This window comes from Schistocerca cancellata, chromosome 6, assembly GCF_023864275.1.
Source record: "Schistocerca cancellata isolate TAMUIC-IGC-003103 chromosome 6, iqSchCanc2.1, whole genome shotgun sequence".
NCBI classification, from domain to species: Eukaryota; Metazoa; Arthropoda; class Insecta; order Orthoptera; family Acrididae; genus Schistocerca; species Schistocerca cancellata.
The window spans coordinates 43,742,568-43,762,372 of record NC_064631.1 but is presented as its reverse complement, the minus strand read 5'-3'; the positions used below and the strand labels follow the sequence as shown (position 1 = coordinate 43,762,372).

The 19,805-nt window shown below is 44.7% G+C and overlaps 1 non-coding gene across 1 annotated transcript; it reads left to right on the top strand.

Annotated features, from left to right (window-relative positions):
* Positions 1-16,308: 16,308 nt before the first annotated feature.
* On the top strand, positions 16,309-16,383 carry Trnas-cga (transfer RNA serine (anticodon CGA)). The gene has a single exon. It is a non-coding gene; the product is annotated as a tRNA-Ser (tRNA).
* Positions 16,384-19,805: the final 3,422 nt, after the last annotated feature.

The window sequence follows — 19,805 nt, the reverse complement described above, 5'->3', positions numbered from 1 at the left end:
GTCGCGACAGGCGTGAATGGAGGGACGAATGGAGACGTGTCGTCTTCAGCGATGAGAGTCGCTTCTGCCTTGGTGCCAATGATGGTCGTATGCGTGTTTGGCGCCGTGCAGGTGAGCGCCACAAACAGGACTGCATACGACCGAGGCACACAGGGCCAACACCCGGCATCATGGTGTGGGGAGCGATCTCCTACACTGGCCGTACACCACTGGTGATCGTCGAGGGGACACTGAATAGTGCACGGTACATCCAAACCGTCATCGAACTCATCGTTCTACCATTCCTAGACCGGCAAGGGAACTTGCTGTTCCAACAGGACAATGCACGTCCGCATGTATCCCGTGCCACCCAACGTGCTCTAGAAGGTGTAAGTCAACTACCCTGGCCAGCAAAATCTCCGGATCTGTCCCCCATTGAGCATGTTTGGGACTGGATGAAGCGTCGTCTCACGCGGTCTGCACGTCCGGCACGAACGCTGGTCCAACTGAGGCGCCAGGTGGAAATGGCATGGCAAGCCGTTCCACAAGACTACATCCAGCATCTCTACGATCGTCTCCATGGGAGAATAGCAGCCTGCATTGCTGCGAAAGGTGGATATACACTGTACTAGTGCCGACATTGTGCATGCTCTGTTGCCTGTGTCTATGTGCCTGTGGTTCTGTCAGTGCGATCATGTGATGTATCTGACCCCAGGAATGTGTCAATAAAGTTTCCCCTTCCTGGGACAATGAATTCACGGTGTTCTTATTTCAATTTCCAGGAGTGTATTTTCTGAAAATTCAAGTTTCTTGCAGCTCCAGCCAGTGTGAGTGTCTCGTGGGTACTGGCAGTTGCTCTCGTGACTCTGCCTTCTGTTTCAGTTTCTGGGGTTACAAACTTTAACAGTCTGCAGTGCGTTTCTGCGTCCATACGTGAATAGCGGCGCCACTCTGCTGAAGTTCTCGAAGAAGATTCACATGGGAGAATGTCTCCCTCTTTAACAGCAAATCCAGGGACCACAGTGAACGACTTGTAGATTTCGTGTTCTTATTCGCTCTTAAATGTACATACTGCAATCGTCGTCACTGACAATTCTTCCCGAATGACAATTTCTGGACGACTGAGCGAAAGCACCACAGCGTAGCTGAGCGATTTGTGTCTATCTTGCCGTATGATGATACAAGACTGACGACAAAAATTTACGTGTAGACCAGGCTTTATATGTAATTATTAGTATCACTGTATTTTTGTGGTTGCAAATATAAAGGGTGCAGGTATTTTTACTGGTGACTGAGGACAGTGTACTGAACCACATTACACCAGTATTTACTACATTTGGTTGCTAATGAATTCATCTATTAGGAATTGTATGTTTTTAGGTTGGCTTGTACCTTCAGGTACACGTGGCAAGAGTAATCTATTGCTTATTTCCCAATGGACAGCATATCAAGTGCTGAAGTGCTGTGAGTGCAAACCGGTTAGTCTATACTGACAAGTGTAATCGACTTAGTGGTGCATTGACGACCGTGCAGAAAACATCATGGTTTTTGTGTTTGTTGGAAGACTGTTCGACGCAGAGAAAAAAACAGAGAACGCACTGATGTTATTGAGGCACCACATATAAAATTATCTGCACTTATGACCGTTAAACGCATCTAGTTCTTAGAGTTCAGCGTATGAATAACCATCTTCGTAACGAAAACTGGCAAAGTCCAGACGCGCAGACGTGGAGAGAATGTGTGTGCAGTCGCACGTTGTTTTTACATGTTGTGAGAGCCAGGCATCGTATCGACATCTGCCATTTGAATCTAACTAATATGTACACAGAAACTGGACAACGATTAACGCCATATACTCCGCGGGTGTTAACGCTATCTTCAAATACGTTTCTGCGAGTGTTACAGACGCTCAGCGCTTGCTTCCAGTTGAGAAAAAAAGCCTCGATGATAGTAAATATTTTCCCAGATCTAAAGTAAAATGGATACAAAACTCCGGTTCTGACCAAGGTTTTGGGATGTATCCCAAGGTTGTCAGATGTATGACGGAACTGGTGAGCCCCTACCATTTATTACCATTTCCCGCTGAACTGTAATTGTCTGAAAAGAACAGCGATTGTCTAATGAGCAGGATCAAAAACAGCACAATCTACTACCTAGAATGCAGAATGGAAAGCGAAAAAGACACATACACTCATACAGGGACTTAGGCACACTGCTCAAGTCGAGAAAATCGAGTTAACTGTGTGTTCACATAAATATTAACTTAAATTTCGGTTTCATATTTTTTGAGTCGGACGTCTTACCCCAGAATTAACTAAAAAAGTTAGTCATTTCTCATTGCTGACCAAGGTTTTTGGGTGGTTTTTTTAGCGATACGTCAAATGCTGCAATTGGAAACCCGTCCAAAATACTTCGAATTAGGATTCCCTATGACCCACTGCCAGCTCTCGTGGTGTCTGTCTGAGAACTCCGTGGTATTCGGTAGGTCATTATTTGAGTAGCCTGTTCTACCTTTAGAGGTAGGGAATTGAAATTTTTTTAAAAAACCCTAGCTGACTGCCAGTAGGTTAGGACTGTCTGTTTACAGCTGATGACCCCTAATAAACTGAGGTGAACCACGTCTGACAAAAAAAAATTTGCCTTTATTCAGTTCCAAACACACGGTCCCATCCCAAAAATCATTAATATCATATTAACAACATCTGACTGACATATCAACAACATAAAAAAGAATTACAATATTGTAATAAGTACGAAGTGTGAAAGTGGACACCAATGTAACCTCAGTCATGTATGTGGTATATGTTCACACCGCGTACAGCTGGACTGTGAATCGTTACGACGCCCAAGTTTCGGCAGTAACTAAAACGAGAGAACATTTTTCGAATCACCACCTAAGATGGACATATAATTAACTTGATGTTCTCCGATGCTTCCTCAGTGGTGATACAGTTTTTTGGATTACAGTACATTAGAGAAACATGAAAAAAGTATTCAATTCAGCACAGAAGTATTTGTATTGAGATTTCTCAGTGATGCATTTACGTTAGTGTTCATATAAAGTCCCGCTTGTACTACACCATTCAGGTACATGTGAGGCTGAAATAAAACTATTGGCGTCATGTTTGCACTGTGTCCCGAGTTTATGACTGGTGAACTTTTTTCTTCCGTTGGAGATAACTTACTCTTTTTTTTCTCAAGACAGCTTTCTTGCTTTCTAGTAAGTAGATGAAAATGATGTAAGTGGAGAAGAGAGACAGCGGACTGATGCTACTTTTGCATGCGAGAAACTAGGGATCCTATTCGACTTTGAAGTATGAAACTATATAATACCATCATTCGATGCGCTCTTCTCTATGATGCAGAAACATAGGCAGCAGGAAGACAGATAATGAGATGCCCATCACCATTGAAAGACGAACGATGAGACGAATCCTAAGTTCGCTCAAAGATGGAGAAGATAATGCAGACAGTAGATAAGTGGAGAAATGTATGGTTTGACAGATCAGTGCATCACAAGGTCGTTGCTGCAGCATATATCCAACGTAGCGGGACTCCGACGCGGGTATGCAAGCATCTACATGTAGGCAATTCTTGTCTTTGCAATGTGTGTGCGGTAAATGTAGAACGTGAACTATTGCGACGTTATTACTAAATGCGTCCAGACAGGACTGATGTGCTGTTATTCTGTTTTTGACTAATGAAGGACAAACAGCGGACAACAAGAATGTGTATTAGGGCAGGATGTCTGTCGAAAACCACATTTGTGGAATGGTGCGCCAAGTTCTGTGCTAGCTGCGATTTGACACATGACCTACATGTGACATTGCTGCAAGCGACGAAGGCTATTTGCAGACACTCGAGCTCTCGCCGTACAGTCCTGATCCTTCCCCACACTATTATGACGCCTTTGGTACCTTCAGAAAAGCCTTGAATGGTGGAAGATTCCTGTCGGACGAGGATGTGGAGCCGGCAGTTGCGGACGTCTTCACGCAGCAGGACACCAAAATTTTCAGCCTGGAGCGTGGGTCGTGTGATTTCCTCTATGCTCACTGCGATATTGTCTGACTGGCATACCGATTCTGGACTGCACGGCCTTCGAATGGAAACTCTTTGATTGCTCCTGTATATACTGGGGAGCAAGAGGATCTACTGTGCTTCCCATGCGGCAAGAATGACGGAAGCACTACGCCAGAGCTTTAATAGAGGGACTACCACCAACAAGGCGCTCACTTGGCAGGCTAAGAATACGTTCATGAGAAACCATGTGGATCGTTCAGGAGCGCACTGTTGAACACCAGCAGTGTACTCGCCGTCTCGGAGCCAGCAAATCCGCTGCTGTCGAACAGCGTATTTCTACTGGTTAATAGATGATTTGCAATGAAATGAACATTGTGGGCCGTACTTCGAACTTCTGGAGTTCCATCATTAAGCCACCAGTGGAAGTACAACTGTTAAGGCACTTATCAGTCACGGTTGTGGTTGCTAGGTGGATACTTTATGGAATCCTCTCATAGGAAATTTGTTCTGTACGTAGCTGCCTACATTCCGCTATTTATCGAATGAATGTAATCGATCTGATACCGATAAGGCGAGCTTGCACCACGCAAAGCACTCTGAGCAATGCACTTACAGCAGAAGCGCAACGCATGTAACGAAATATGCGGTGGCGGTGACTGTAATAGGGGTTGTGAGTGTACTTTCACCGGAGGACACCTGAAGATGGCCAGAAGACTAAACGCCAAAATATTGTGGCAGTATGATGCCCACATCCGGTAGTTCACCAAAAATGTTACGGATGAATGGTACAGGGCAGATCTACTTTAGAAACTCATCATCATCTTCATTATCATCTTTACCTTGAGGGATTAAGAGCGACAACCGTTTCGTCTTCGTGATTCAGACTTTATTGATGTCTCTTCTTGGGTCTTCCAAGCCTTATTTTTCCATTTGGCACTTTTTTCACGGCTGGAAGTGGTGATCTCCACTCTAACATTCTTTCCACACATGAAAGTATATGCACTTATGCCCGTTACACCCTTCGTAACGAAAACTGGCAAAGTCCAGACTCGCCGACGTGGGAGAATGTGTGTGCAGTCGCACGCATTTTTTACATGTTGTGAGAGCCAGGTATCGTATCGGCATCTACCATTTTAACCGAACTAATACGTACACAGAAAGTGGAAAACGATTAACGACGTGTACTCAGTGAGTAGTGACTGTTAACGCAATCTTCAAATACATTTCTGCGAGTGTTACAGACGTTCAGCGCTTGCTTCAAGTTGAAACAAAAATCCTCGGTGATTGTGAATATTTTCCCAGATCTAAAGGAAAATGGATCCAAAACTCCGGTTCTGACCAAGGTTTTGGCAGGTATCGCAAGGTTGTCAGATATATGAACTGGTGAGCTCCTACCACTTATTACCATTTCCCGCTGAACTGTAATTGTCTGAAAAGAACAGCGATTCTCTAATGAACAGGATCAAAAACAGAGAAGCCCAGGAAATGCCATAATTTTATAAAATTTAATTTCAGTTTCTTTCCTAACCTTCTTTTTTAAGTCTCTGTCTACAGTGCTACACATGTACCGGAATTTTGCAATCTCTTTTTATCTTCTTGATAAATTGTTTAATTTCCAAGACTGAGAGCTTTTTACCTGTTCTATGATCTTGTCATAGATGACAATTTTTCATCTTGCATTTTCTGCAACTCTAAATACCATAACTTTTGTCTTTCAAGGAGGGGACGCCTACTCGTCATCTCCAGATTCGTTCAAAATTTATGGAACATGTAGGGCGTGGTGAGACAAGAAAGTGCCCCAGGTGGAAACTCCAGATGGCGAAGCGTTTAGGAAATAAAAGGAAGTTTGACACAGATCTATCACCATGTGCACCTTATCAATTGTCCCTGTGACGATAGGTTTACGAAACGCCCCGGCGCGGTAGCTCATCGTGTTCGGTCAGAGGGTTAACTGCCCTCTGTAATAAAAAAAAACTGAGTGACTGCATCAATAAGAAACGTGGGCGAATGTCGTGGGACGTCCGCACCGAACAAATGCAACGAAGAATGACGAACAAAATGAGATAAAAAGAAGCGGTGCTTTGCTCAGCCAGCTCCGCTTCGAGCGCCGAGCGGGAAGGTTCTCGTTTATTCCACTTGCTGCAGCGTCGCTCGTGTGGAATTTTCCTGGTTAGTGTTGTTCTGTCTGCAGAGTGAGTCGCAGAGCCTCTGCTCCGCCTTTACTGTCTGTTTGTGTTCGTCTACTTGCAGCGGCGTCGGCCGCTCCGCTATGGGTACCATGGATTCCACGTGTATTCCACGGAAAGGTAGTGTGAGCTTTACTTTCGATTAAACAACGTGACATGTGCCCCCGGGGTCTCTTGAAATCCACGATTGGCTTGTCGATACTATCCATCTGATCAGGTCCACACCACTCATTTTGATGCAGATGAGTGCGTGTTTTATGTGAAATTTTTGGATCGCCTTCACGTTGAAAGATTACTGTTCGCGACATGGTTCTCAAATCCCGTTCGAGCATCGCGATAATTCCGTTAGTATGGTGTCACTCGCAGATGCTGAAATCGAATATACTAATGTTCGAGTGTTCAACCTCCCGCCGGAAGTTGATGACAACTTTCTAAAGGACATATGAAGGGCTTATTTCAATAGTGGTACAATTCCATTTTTGTTCATTCTGAGATACAGAGTCCTAAAGTTAAATGAGCGCTGAAAAATCTGCATTTGAGAAACTTGAGTATTTCTGGTATCTCGACCGCAGATTTTTCAGCGCTCATTTAACTTTAGGACTCTGTATCTCAGAATGAACAAAATGGACTTTACCACTACTGAAATAAGCCCTTCATATTAACTCTTTATGGCAACGTGAAAAACGTCCGTCGTGAACGCTGGTCTACTCAACACAGATTACAGTGCTATAGTGGAATTCGTTCCGTGGAAATGCTTGTCAAACGCAATATTCCATCACATTTGCAAGTGTGTGGTTACCGTGTTCGTGTCATGTATACTGGTCAACAGGGAACCTGCTTCCTATGTAATGAAAGTGGACAGTTTCGGTCTAATTGCCCGCAGACTGTTTTTGTATTAAAGCCGTCATTAGTGCAGCGTCGCATATTAACGGTTGCTGATCTTGTTCCTTTCTATGAACATAGTCAGTTCTGATAATCGTGTCAATGACTTTCCGCCTTTACTTCCGCGACAGGTTCAGAATCCTATTGCCCCCAGGATAGAACTTGTAACACTGACAACAAGAGACGTCGCACTCAGGATGGTGATGGTAAGGGTCTGGCCGTGCCTTCTGCGCCAACCTCCTCCGCATCGACTGTGTCCCCTGCTCCTCTCGATGCTACGATACCTCCAGTCAGTGGTACGGTGAGTGGCGAAGAAGTTACCTCCACCATCCCTCCTGCACGCGAAGTGGCTCCTTCTGATCTGCCTGCGTTTGGAGAGCGAGCGGAGTCCCCCCCCCCCTCCCTTCGTCTTTGTGTCCTCCGTAACAGTCTGAGACGATTCAGTGTCCTCCTGCTGCTTCGCCTTCAGCCGCCGATGGTTCCCTGAATTTGCCGATTACAGCAACTCCCGAGGAGAATAAAATTAGCAACCAAGTATCACCTGTTGCACTGGCAGTTCCACAGAATGCTTCCGCCTTGGTGACTGGAACTGCATTACATGTCTCTAGTTCTGAAGGGTAAGGAAGCTGTGCTTATGACCCCTCCCACACCTCCATCTCCAGAAGCCGCCAAGCCACGTAACTGACAGAAAAAGCGTACACAACCTGACCGCGGGGTGGCACGTAAGAAATCCAAGAAAAAAGGTTGCGATGACGAGGGTTCAGGTCCCCCGGTCTGATTCCTCCGTGGATTCCGCAGTGGACCTTGACACTCAGCTGTCTACCTAATTCTGATCGGACGTTCCGTACATCCCTGTACACTGCGATCAATGACCCAAGCCTACACGTTCCTTCCCTTGAACGTCAATTGTGTGGAATCAAAATTGCGATTTTCTTCGCTGCGTCTGTTCATTTATGATCCATGTGCGGACATAGTCTTCTTAGAGGAGCTGTTATTTAGGCATTTATCTTTACCTGGTTTTCGTGTGATCTTTAACGTAGCTTCCGAATATTCTACGGGGACCGCCTTACTCTTTCACAAAGGCATTCCTATCGCTGTATTATTCTATCCTTGACTGGTCGACACAACTGGAAAACCGAGGCTCAGGCAAACTTTGATGCTTTTTTGTGTTGCCGAAGGGCGAGACTTTCGGAGAACTTACGAATATTACTATTCCAGCCTGCGTGAACTTTATGATGCTGCGGATCATGCCCCTCTGCGAATAGCGGATGTTTGGCGTGTAAAGGCAAAATTGTTGACCTTGAAAAGAATACAAATGGAAGGGTTGAAAATGTGATTCAAACCGCAATGATGGAAGAACGGATTTCCTTACATCATTTACTTCGGCATCAGACCCGTCGCCGGCGCGCTTGTATACGTTCTCTCACGGCAAATAATGGACGTACCGAATCGGAGCGAGCCAATATAGTGCGTGCTTATACCAATACTATGTACACATTTACGACGTCGGTGAGTTTAATGCAACCCCTTGTGACAATTACACCTGAGCATAATGAAACGCTCTTAGCTGCATTTCAGCCTGAGGAACCTTACAAACTTATTGTGGGAGCGCCTTCTCAAAAGTCTCCGGGTCTGGATGGACTTCCCAAGGAATTTTACGTGCAGTTTTGGCCGTTGTTGGGTCCTACCCTTACAACTCTTTCGAGCGAAGTGTTACAGGGTTGAGTGGTACCGACCTCGTTCAAAGTGGGAAAACTTGTTTTAATCCCGAAACGCCCTGGACCAGCTTCTCCTCATAGCTTTCACCCAATTACTTTCTTAAACTTTGAATACAAAACTGTAACGAGGGCAGTTAATAGTAGTATTCGGCTCTGATGGAAATGATTGTTCCCAAGCATCAAAACTGGTCGTAACATTCTTACTCCTGTAGTCGAGTATCATGACGTGGTTTCATTTGCTGCTTTCCCGTCCGTCCCCTGTGCCCTTGCTTTCCTAGGATTTGATAAGGCATTTGATCGTGTTAATCACGACTTTTTACTCGGATTCTGGAAGCAGTTGGTTTCACTGCTGACACACGGTGAGTGATCTCAAATCTATTTACGGGTATTTCAGCCTCGGTGGTTGTTAATGGCCAACTGACGCCCCTGATAAATATCCGTCCGGGAGTGCCTCAAGGAAGCCCGCTGACAATGACTTTGTTCGTGTTGTCTCTGGAGCCCCTACTTCTGATGCTAGCATCCCAGCTGACAGGTTGGACGCTTTCCGGAGGGACAATAGCTGTTTGTGCATACGCGGATGACGTGATGGTTCTACTCCGCAGTTCTGCGGAGATACGTCGAATGAAGGCTGTAATCGATGATTATAGTCAGAGTTGAGGTGCACTAGTTAATGAAGGCAATTGCAGGCTTCTTACTTTGCAGGGTTTTGATGGCGGCGTTGTTCCATGGGCTACTGTGATGGATCGGTATAGGTCTCTCGGTATCATCATTGATCGTTGTCCACTCAAAATGGTGACTCTCAACTGGAAGTCTCTTACGGAAAAAATTCGGGGAGCGATACTAGAACATGAAAGGCGTTCTCTTACTCTGCTCCAGAAAGTCCGAATACTGGATACATACGTTTTATGCAAAACTTTGTCCGTGGCCCAAGTTTATCCGCTTCCCTCGATGATGGCAAAGAACCTACAGCAACTGTCTGATCGTTTCCTATGGAAAAGCCATATCTTTCGCTTACGGTATCAGATGGTCACGAAGCCTCATTCCTTTGGGGGGGTTGGGTCTTGCTGACGTACGAAGGAAGACTTAGATGCGATATTTGCGACATATTGTTTTGATAACTCAAGAAACCCACACATTCACGTCTCTTTGTTTCTCTGTGTCCGTCCTGCTAGTCTTGAACCCCCTATTGATGTTGGTCGCATAAATTATAAGTTAAAACACAATCGTGACTTCTATCTTGCGGTGAGCTATTTAGGGGCTGACATTTAATGGAGACCCGTCCTCACCATGATATTGCTACAGACTAATTGTTTCATAATGAAGGGCCACAGTCATAATATATTTCCTTAAAGTCAGTACCGCCATTAGATTGTTGTTTATTTACAGTGTCACATTTACACTTATACAATCATGATTTCAGCTTCAAAGCGCCATTCTCAAGTGTTTTCTGAAAGCAGGTTAGACAATAGAAGTGAAATACATAACAAGTGATATAACATTAAGAATTCATATTTATGATGCCTACTGCTTTGTTTCATCAGTGAGTATACCATCTTGACTGAATGACAGTTGGCTAAGTATCAAATTACCTTGAACAAAGAACTTCTTGTTACAAGCATGTGACTTTTTCTTTTAATCTTTGGACTCAGTGTCCAGTAGGATAGGAAAAGTTGGCAGCAATTTATTTTCCTTGGTAGTTGTTACATCTTTGCAGTACCTGTTTATCTCAGTATACAATGAAGTTGCCTACTCATAAACAGTAACAAACCTCTCGATAATATTCACTGCGTCCATAAATATAACAGTCCAGCTAATTATTGACGTTGTTTAAAGTACATTTTAGTTGGTAAATACACAGCTTTGTACGTGAAATTAACACATGACCAACTCTAAGTTGTGTAATTTTGCCTCAATTCAGAATTAATACAATACAGTGCAATTACTTACTCTACTCACTCATATGTATCAATACCACTGTGCACTCCCATTTGTAATTGTATCTTATCAACCATTAGCAAATACTAGGATATCCCTACTCTTTATATTATGTTAAATTTAAATGTGCTGTTTAACATGAAATCGTTTGTTTCTTTTATTTGCTTAAATAACTTCATTCCAACTAATGATCGACTTTTCCGCATTGGTCTTAGTCACACGGATTTATGTAGTCGTTGTACGTCTACAGGTACGATACGACATCGCTTTACTTGTGGAGGCCATATGGCAAATTAGTCATGGATTAGGACGCAATTGGCCTTCCTTACTCGACCTTCTGAGACTTTATACACAATGGAAATCATATTGCGACCAGATTCTTCCTTCTTTACACGGTCGAAAACCCATACCGTTGTGTGGTTGCTGGGACACTTCGTTCATTACGTTGTAGAAGGCGAGGGGGAAGATCACACGAACTTCATGCAGTACATGATCACTGCCTATTGGACATGCTTGCGAATGCCTCGATATCGAGACCTCTTCGCCAACATGTTGAATCTTCCTTTCCGTCGGCAAGGTGTTGGTTAATTTCATTTTTCTCATGATGGGTATTTTCCTTTTTATGTATGTTTCCCAACTGATTTGCTTCGGCTTGTTCTCTCCTAGTTAACCACCTCATTTTGTTTAGTGTTTTGACTCAGTGTCGCTCCAGTTCTATTGTAAAATGTGAATACATTGTATATATACAAATGAGCGTATACACTCCTTGAAGTGATATTGGAATTCTTTTCAGTTTGCTATTTAGAATATCATCTGATTCGTGTGTCTTTCTGCTTTTAGATTCCATATAAAAACTAATATATATAATAAATAAAAATTCAACAACAAAATTAAAAAATATAAAAAACTAAAAAAATTGTTTATATGTGTCATGAGAGCTTGACGGTTCTCGTGTTCTTCCCTTTCTCCTTTTATTATTATTTTGTTATAATAATTTTTTTTCTCCCATTTGCAGCTTATATTACATGATGATTTGACTACGGTCTACTGAAGTTTCATAATAGTACCAAGTCACTCTGATAATAATAAAAAAAGCGGTAAGAGATCGGATTCGCATTGAAAATGTCGCCGGTTCGACTCCGCCCGGTGATGAATATTTTTGTGCTCCCTGGTAATGCGTACACTATTGACCTCACAATTAACCGCAGCATCATATAGGTAATTTTATTAATTTATATAAGCACAAAAAGTATAGCCATAGGATGAAATGTGGGACTGTAAACATTTAAAAAGGGATTGTAGTTAACGCCTACACGGGAAAGTCGTGAATGTAAATAGATGCTTCCAGTTTTTTTGCAATTGATCAATTACATGTACCAGGGTGATATTCATCAAAGAAACAGGAGAAGCAATAGTTCTGACCGCATCTTGCGCGCCTTATAAACACCGCCTTTTTGCAGTGACTTGTTTTTTTTAATATCTCCTTAGAAAAACAAACTTGATTGACATTCTGAGAACAGTTTCTTGCATCGCATAGCCCAGCAGCGAACCATGTGTAATGCAGCATGTCGCTGAATAGGTGCGAGGATAGCTGGTGATGTATAATGGAATTTAGTTTGTTGCAAGCTTCTCGGGAAGTGATTTCTTCTTCCTTCTCGATGAGGTGAGTGCAGTTTTGACCTTTTTTTTACGTGTTTTACCTGACGATAAAAATATACTTCGAAGGGTCGCACTAGTGGCGTACACTTGGGGGGAATTACATTGATACTGCCCGTTGGCACCCCGTCTTCATATTGGAACAGTTTGTAGAATATTTGCCAAGGAGCAGAAAATACTTGCCGGCGGGCAGAGTCGAACCCGCGACGCTTTCAGTACGAATCCTTTCTCTTACCACTGAGCCAAACACCGCTTTCTAAACACGTTGTCACAGGGACAATTGATAAGGTCCACATGGTGATAGATCCGTATCAAAATTCCTTTTATTTCCTAAAAGCTTGGCCATCTGAAGTTCCCAATTGGGGAACTTCCATGTCTTACCACGCTCTACATGTACCATGAATCTGAACGAATTCGACGATGACGAGTAGGCGTCCTCTCCTTGTTAGTCGTAGAGACCCTCGTATTATATTATTTTAACAATAAGCACAGCGCGTGGACAGCGATTTGTAATATTTCTTGGTCCCGATTTATATCTAAGTGGTCTTCAGCGGATGAAGAGGTATTTATTTCTATTTATTATGTCTTTAAACAAGGATGAACTAAAAATTTCTAGATTGTCAGGAGGTAATATATACTAAAGCGTGCAGGCGACGTGCTACATCCTTGTCTAATCCCGTGATTTACTTAAATTTTTTCAGGTATTTTTCAGTCAGTTTTGACTTTTATTGGTGCATTGTTGTATACAGATAAGCCTATCGTCCGTAGATTTGTTTGAAGCAGCTCTCCTCACTACTCTCTCCTGTGCAAAGCGCTTCGCATCTTCATAACTGTTGCGAGGTACATCCATGTAACCTGCTTACTGTATTCATGCCTAATTTTCCCTCCACGTTTTTCATCCCCTATACTTCCCCCTATTACGAAACTGACGAGTCATTAATGCTTGAGGATGTGTAGTATCAGTCGATCCCTTCTCTTGTTCAAGTTACACTATAAATTCATTTTTTCCCTAGTACGTTCTCATTACTTATTCGATCTATCTATCTAACTTTGAGCATTCTTCTGTAGCAGCATATTTCAAAAGCTTCTATTCTTTTCTTGTCATCTGCTGCTTTTATTGTCTCATTACCTGATCTAATTGTATCAGCTTCACAAGACTTAATTTTTATATCAGCTGTTTACTGATAAATACACAGTGTGTCCCAATTCCATTACGATTACTTATGTGAAATTCCAAACTACAATACTCTCTTGTGGTGAGTTGCGGCGTTACGATCGTTAAAGTTTCAAAAGCAGCTGTGTAGAAAGTTAAAGAGCTAGCATTGCTTTTGTAGAGATCCTGGCCGCGAATGTAACAGTACGTGTCGAATTCGACCAGAATACCGGAAGGCAGGTTCCTGTTTGCTGCAGATCGAAGACTGTACACGGGTTTTTACCCACGAAGTAACTGACAGTCCTTGATCACCCAATGTATTCACAGAATTTGGTCCCAACCGACTTCTGGTCGTTCCCCAAATTGAAGCTGGCAATGAAAGCACACTGTTACGAAGCAGTTTAGGACATTCAAGAAAACTATACTCCAGAAAAGGGGGGGTGGGGGGGTGGGTGATTAGTGTTTAACGTCCCGTCGACAACGAGGTCATTAGAGACGGAGCGCAAGCTCGGGTTACGGAAGGATGTGGAAGGAAATCGGCCGTGCCCTTGCAAAGGAACCATCTCGGCATTTGCCTGAAACGATTTAGGGAAATCACGGAAAACCTAAATCAGGATGGCCGGAGACGGGATTGAACCGTCGTCCTCCCGAATGCGAGTCCAGTGTGCTAACCACTGCGCCACCTCGCTCGGTACTCCAGAAAAGGACTACAAAGTCAGTTTCAAATTTTTAAAACCATTTCAACTTCGTTTTGAAACTGAGCAGACTATTTTGAATAAATACAATGATTTTGTGCATATAATCCACGACTTATTTTTTCATAGCCACAATGTTAGCGGAACTGGGACACACCGTACACTTTGTCGCCGTAAGCTTTGCCCTTTGCAAGACCTTTCCCCTTTTCTGAAAGGAGAATTTTACCTACTATTTGTATTCTTTTACATACTTATTATTGTTGGATTATACAACTGGGAATCAACCACTGCAAATCGTAACAAAATGAGAAATGTAGATCGTAGCTCCGGATCTCAGAACTCTTCTCCAGACTTACGAGTCTGCAGATAAATCAGGGATAGGAAGGAACAACACCTGAACGGAAGAACGGAAGAGGAACTTTACGTAGAATCGCACGCCTCCGTTGAGTATCACGGTTAAAATGAGACAGCCTCTCCTGACAGATAGGTGCGTCTCAGCTGTGAGGGAGTGAGCAGAGCGACGTGACGCGCACCAGCTGCGGTACTCTGGAGCCCCGGTCGCACGGCGCAGAGTGGCGAGGCGCGAGATTTTCTGTGCAGAAGGCGGGACGGGCCAGGCCAGCGCAACGAACTGAGAAGCGGGGGCGGTTCTTCATTCGGCACTCCTGCAGAATGCCAAGTGGCGCCCGCCTGCGTAGCCGCAACCCGCCGAACAGCGCGCGGCCGACGGCAGTCTGACAGAGCGTGTTACGCAACATTCTGTTCCGTTCTCCGTTCTCCTCGTCCATATCATAAGAGAACAGCGCACACTGGCTCTCTTCGATGTCTTAATTGTAGAAGGATATGAAGGATAACATTCCGTTAGAGCAGTTGATAGCATTGGGAGAGCCAGCCATGACATTATCATCTGGCGAGCGAGATACCCTCAAACTTCAAGGAGGTTCCAGAATGAGATTTTCACTCTGCAGCGGAGTGTGCGCTGATATGAAACTTCCTGGCAGATTAAAACTGTGTGCCCGACCGAGACTCGAACTCGGGACCTTTGCCTTTCGCGGGCAAGTGCTCTACCAACTGAGCTACCGAAGCACGACTCACGTCCGGTACTCACAGCTTTACTTCTGCCAGTACCTCGTCTCCTACCTTCCAAACTTTACAGAAGCTCTCCTGCGAAACTTGCAGAACTAGCAAGTAGCTCAGTTGGTAGAGCACTTGCCCGCGAAAGGCAAAGGTCCCGAGTTCGAGTCTCGGTCGGGCACACAGTTTAAATCTGCCAGGAAGTTTCATATCAGCGCACACTCCGCTGCAGAGTGAAAATCTCATTCTGGAAACATCCCCCAGGCTGTGGCTAAGCCATGTCTCCGCAATATCCTTTCTTTCAGGAGTGCTAGTTCTGCAAGTTTCGCAGGAGAGCTTCTGTAAAGTTTGGAAGGTAGGAGACGAGGTACTGGCAGAAGTAAAGCTGTGAGTACCGGACGTGAGTCGTGCTTCGGTAGCTCAGTTGGTAGAGCACTTGCCCGCGAAAGGCAAAGGTCCCGAGTTCGAGTCTCGGTCGGGCACACAGTTTTAATCTGCCAGGAAGTTTCATATCAGCGCACACTCCGCTGCAGAGTGAAAATCTCATTCTGGAAACATCCCCCAGGCTGTGGCTAAGCCATGTCTCCGCAATATCCTTTCTTTCAGGAGTGCTAGTTCTGCAAGTTTCGCAGGAGAGCTTCTGTAAAGTCTGGAAGGTAGGAGACGAGGTACTGGCAGAAGTAAAGCTGTGAGTACCGGACGTGAGTCGTGCTTCGGTAGCTCAGTTGGTAGAGCACTTGCCCGCGAAAGGCAAAGGTCCCGAGTTCGAGTCTCGGTCGGGCACACAGTTTTAATCTGCCAGGAAGTTTCATATCAGCGCACACTCCGCTGCAGAGTGAAAATCTCATTCTGGAAACATCCCCCAGGCTGTGGCTAAGCCATGTCTCCGCAATATCCTTTCTTTCAGGAGTGCTAGTTCTGCAAGTTTCGCAGGAGAGCTTCTGTAAAGTTTGGAAGGTAGGAGACGAGGTACTGGCAGAAGTAAAGCTGTGAGTACCGGACGTGAGTCGTGCTTCGGTAGCTCAGTTGGTAGAGCAATTGCCCGCGAAAGGCAAAGGTCCCGAGTTCGAGTCTCGGTCGGGCACACAGTTTTAATCTGCCAGGAAGTTTCATATCAGCGCACACTCCGCTGCAGAGTGAAAATCTCATTCTGGAAACATCCCCCAGGCTGTGGCTAAGCCATGTCTCCGCAATATCCTTTCTTTCAGGAGTGCTAGTTCTGCAAGTTTCGCAGGAGAGCTTCTGTAAAGTCTGGAAGGTAGGAGACGAGGTACTGGCAGAAGTAAAGCTGTGAGTACCGGACGTGAGTCGTGCTTCGGTAGCTCAGTTGGTAGAGCACTTGCCCGCGAAAGGCAAAGGTCCCGAGTTCGAGTCTCGGTCGGGCACACAGTTTTAATCTGCCAGGAAGTTTCATATCAGCGCACACTCCGCTGCAGAGTGAAAATCTCATTCTGGAAACATCCCCCAGGCTGTGGCTAAGCCATGTCTCCGCAATATCCTTTCTTTCAGGAGTGCTAGTTCTGCAAGTTTCGCAGGAGAGCTTCTGTAAAGTTTGGAAGGTAGGAGACGAGGTACTGGCAGAAGTAAAGCTGTGAGTACCGGACGTGAGTCGTGCTTCGGTAGCTCAGTTGGTAGAGCACTTGCCCGCGAAAGGCAAAGGTCCCGAGTTCGAGTCTCGGTCGGGCACACAGTTTTAATCTGCCAGGAAGTTTCATATCAGCGCACACTCCGCTGCAGAGTGAAAATCTCATTCTGGAAACATCCCCCAGGCTGTGGCTAAGCCATGTCTCCGCAATATCCTTTCTTTCAGGAGTGCTAGTTCTGCAAGTTTCGCAGGAGAGCTTCTGTAAAGTTTGGAAGGTAGGAGACGAGGTACTGGCAGAAGTAAAGCTGTGAGTACCGGACGTGAGTCGTGCTTCGGTAGCTCAGTTGGTAGAGCACTTGCCCGCGAAAGGCAAAGGTCCCGAGTTCGAGTCTCGGTCGGGCACACAGTTTTAATCTGCCAGGAAGTTTCAAGGAGGTTATAATAATTCCAATTCCAAAGAAAGCAGATTCTGACGAGTGCGAAAATTACCGAACTATCAATTTAATGAGTGACTGCTGCAAAATAGTATTGCGAGTCCTTTAGAGAAGAAGGGAAAAACTGTTAAAAGCGGACCACGGGAAACATCAGTTCGGATTCCGGAGAAACGTAGATACACGTTAGGCAATATCTTCTCACAGAAGATAGATTAACAATAGGCAAACCTACACTTATAGCATTCGTAGACTTAAAGGAAGCTTTTGAAAATGTTGACTGCAATAGGTTCTTTCAAATTCTAAAGGTGGCAGAGGCAAAATGCAGGGAGCCAGAAGCTATTTACAATTTGTACAGAAATCAGATGGCAGTTGATGGTAGCGAAAGGGAAGCAGTGGTTGGGAAGGGAGAGAGACTGTTAACGCACAGCGAGACTGAATGCCACCTGGTGGCGTTCCTGAAACGTGACGGAGAATGGCGTGGAACAGAGTCGAATGGTAGGTTTCACAAAAGGCGTAGTGTTGTGGCCGAGCGCCTCGGAACGAGCATCTTGGAAGCGGCGAAGCTGGTCGAATTTTCGAGTGCGACTTTCCTACCTGTGCAAAATGGTTAAATGAACGTGGAAAGGGAGTGGGCGACTAGGTGTTGGACGCTCACGTCTGATCAGAGAAGGAGCAATTCGGAGACTTGCGAGCTCTGTAAAGCAGGATAGGCGGCGATCTGACGACGGAACACAGTGTTGGTGTAGGCAAAAGTGTTTCGAGGCACACCGTCCAGCGCACATTCTGCAACATGCGGCTGGCTACACCTTTTTTTCATTTTGACGCAATGACTTCGTCAATTACGACTGCAGACACTTCCTACTGAGAAGTGGCGAAACTAACTGTAATCCACACCATTAGTGTTGTCAATGACGTTGAAAAATGGTTCAGATGGCTCTAAGCACTATGAGACTAACCATCTGAGGTTATCAGTCCCCTAGACTTAGAACTACTTAGTCCAGGGCCGGCCAAACTCTGCACAGTGTGCAGACGTGAGGAAGTGTTGCACATGTGCGCACGTGAGCGACAGCGACATCTGTTATTAGACATGTGTCCTAAATGAACGGCGGCGGCTGCACTTCCCTGTGGTACAAGCAAGAGCGCAACATATCCAGTCTCGTTTACCCCTCGTGACCGTAAGCTTAACAGAGAAGTACTGAGAAGTGGCAAGTACCGTGAAAAAGCAAAGGACGGGAGATCTATGTTCTCAGTCGTTTAAAAATGACTGGGAACTGCAATTCTTTTTTGTAGCCGTTAGTGAAAACTCACAGTGTTTGCTGTGCCGCCGAATAATAGGCGTCCTGTGTAAGTTTTCAATTGAAAGACATTACAATACATATCACACAAAGACGAGTGTAGTGTACTCAACAGTGAAGAACGGTAAGCAAAATTAAATGTCCTTAAGAAAATGGATGAGACACATCAACGCGATTTTACTGTAAGTCAAAGTAACTAATACTTCTTGAACTCTTAGTTTCTTGTGTTACATTTATGTCTGTTTTACTGAACGCTGTAGAATGTACTGTTTTCAATTTTCCAGAATAACAACCACACTAAATGTTCACTGCGAGCAAGTTTTAAAATCGTATTAAGAATTGCACAATCTGGGAAACCATTTTCCGAAGGGGAGTTTGTGAAAGGGTGTCTGATTGATGCTGCAGATTTTGTCACCCACGAACGTTAGCAGGTTTCAAGAAATCAGTCTATCGAAACAAACAGTGACAAGACGTGTCAGTGCTATGGCCGGCGATCTGCACAGGCAGCTTATAAATAAGGCTAAAGACTTCGTTGCTTTCTCTGTTGCGCTCGATGAAGCAACAGATCTTACAGATACCGCCCAGGTTGTGATATACATACGAGGTGTCGATAACGCACTTTGTGTAACAGAGGAGCGACATCTGTGCGTAGAAACATGCACTACATGAACGCTGACGGCTGCGGCGTGCACGCTGTGACCCGGAAGTTGCACATGTGCAAGAGCACCGGACGCGTGCAGAATTTCTGGCCGGCCCTGACTTAAACCTAACTAACCTAAGGACATCACACACATCCACGACCGAGGCAGGATTCGAACCTGCGACCGTACCAGCAGCGCGTTTCTGGACTGAAGCGCCTAGAACCGCTCAGCTACAGCGGGCGGCAGTGACGCTGACAAAGGAAGCTTTCTCCGTTATCTTTCTGTAAAAACATTTAGGTTTTTCGATCGTTTGATATAAGGTAAGTCAGTCACTCATATTACTTTAGTTGATTCATTTTTATGTAGAGCCATAGGTTTTTGCGATATCACGGTCACCGCAGTACCTTTTGGCTTACAAATATAACTTAGTATCGTTTCCTTCGGTTGTATTATTTCGCGTGTGAGCCACTGATACAGACATAGCGTCGATTAGAACACTGGCCGCGCTACAAGCCGGGAAAAGTGTCCAATGTTGCCATTTTTCCCGACAGA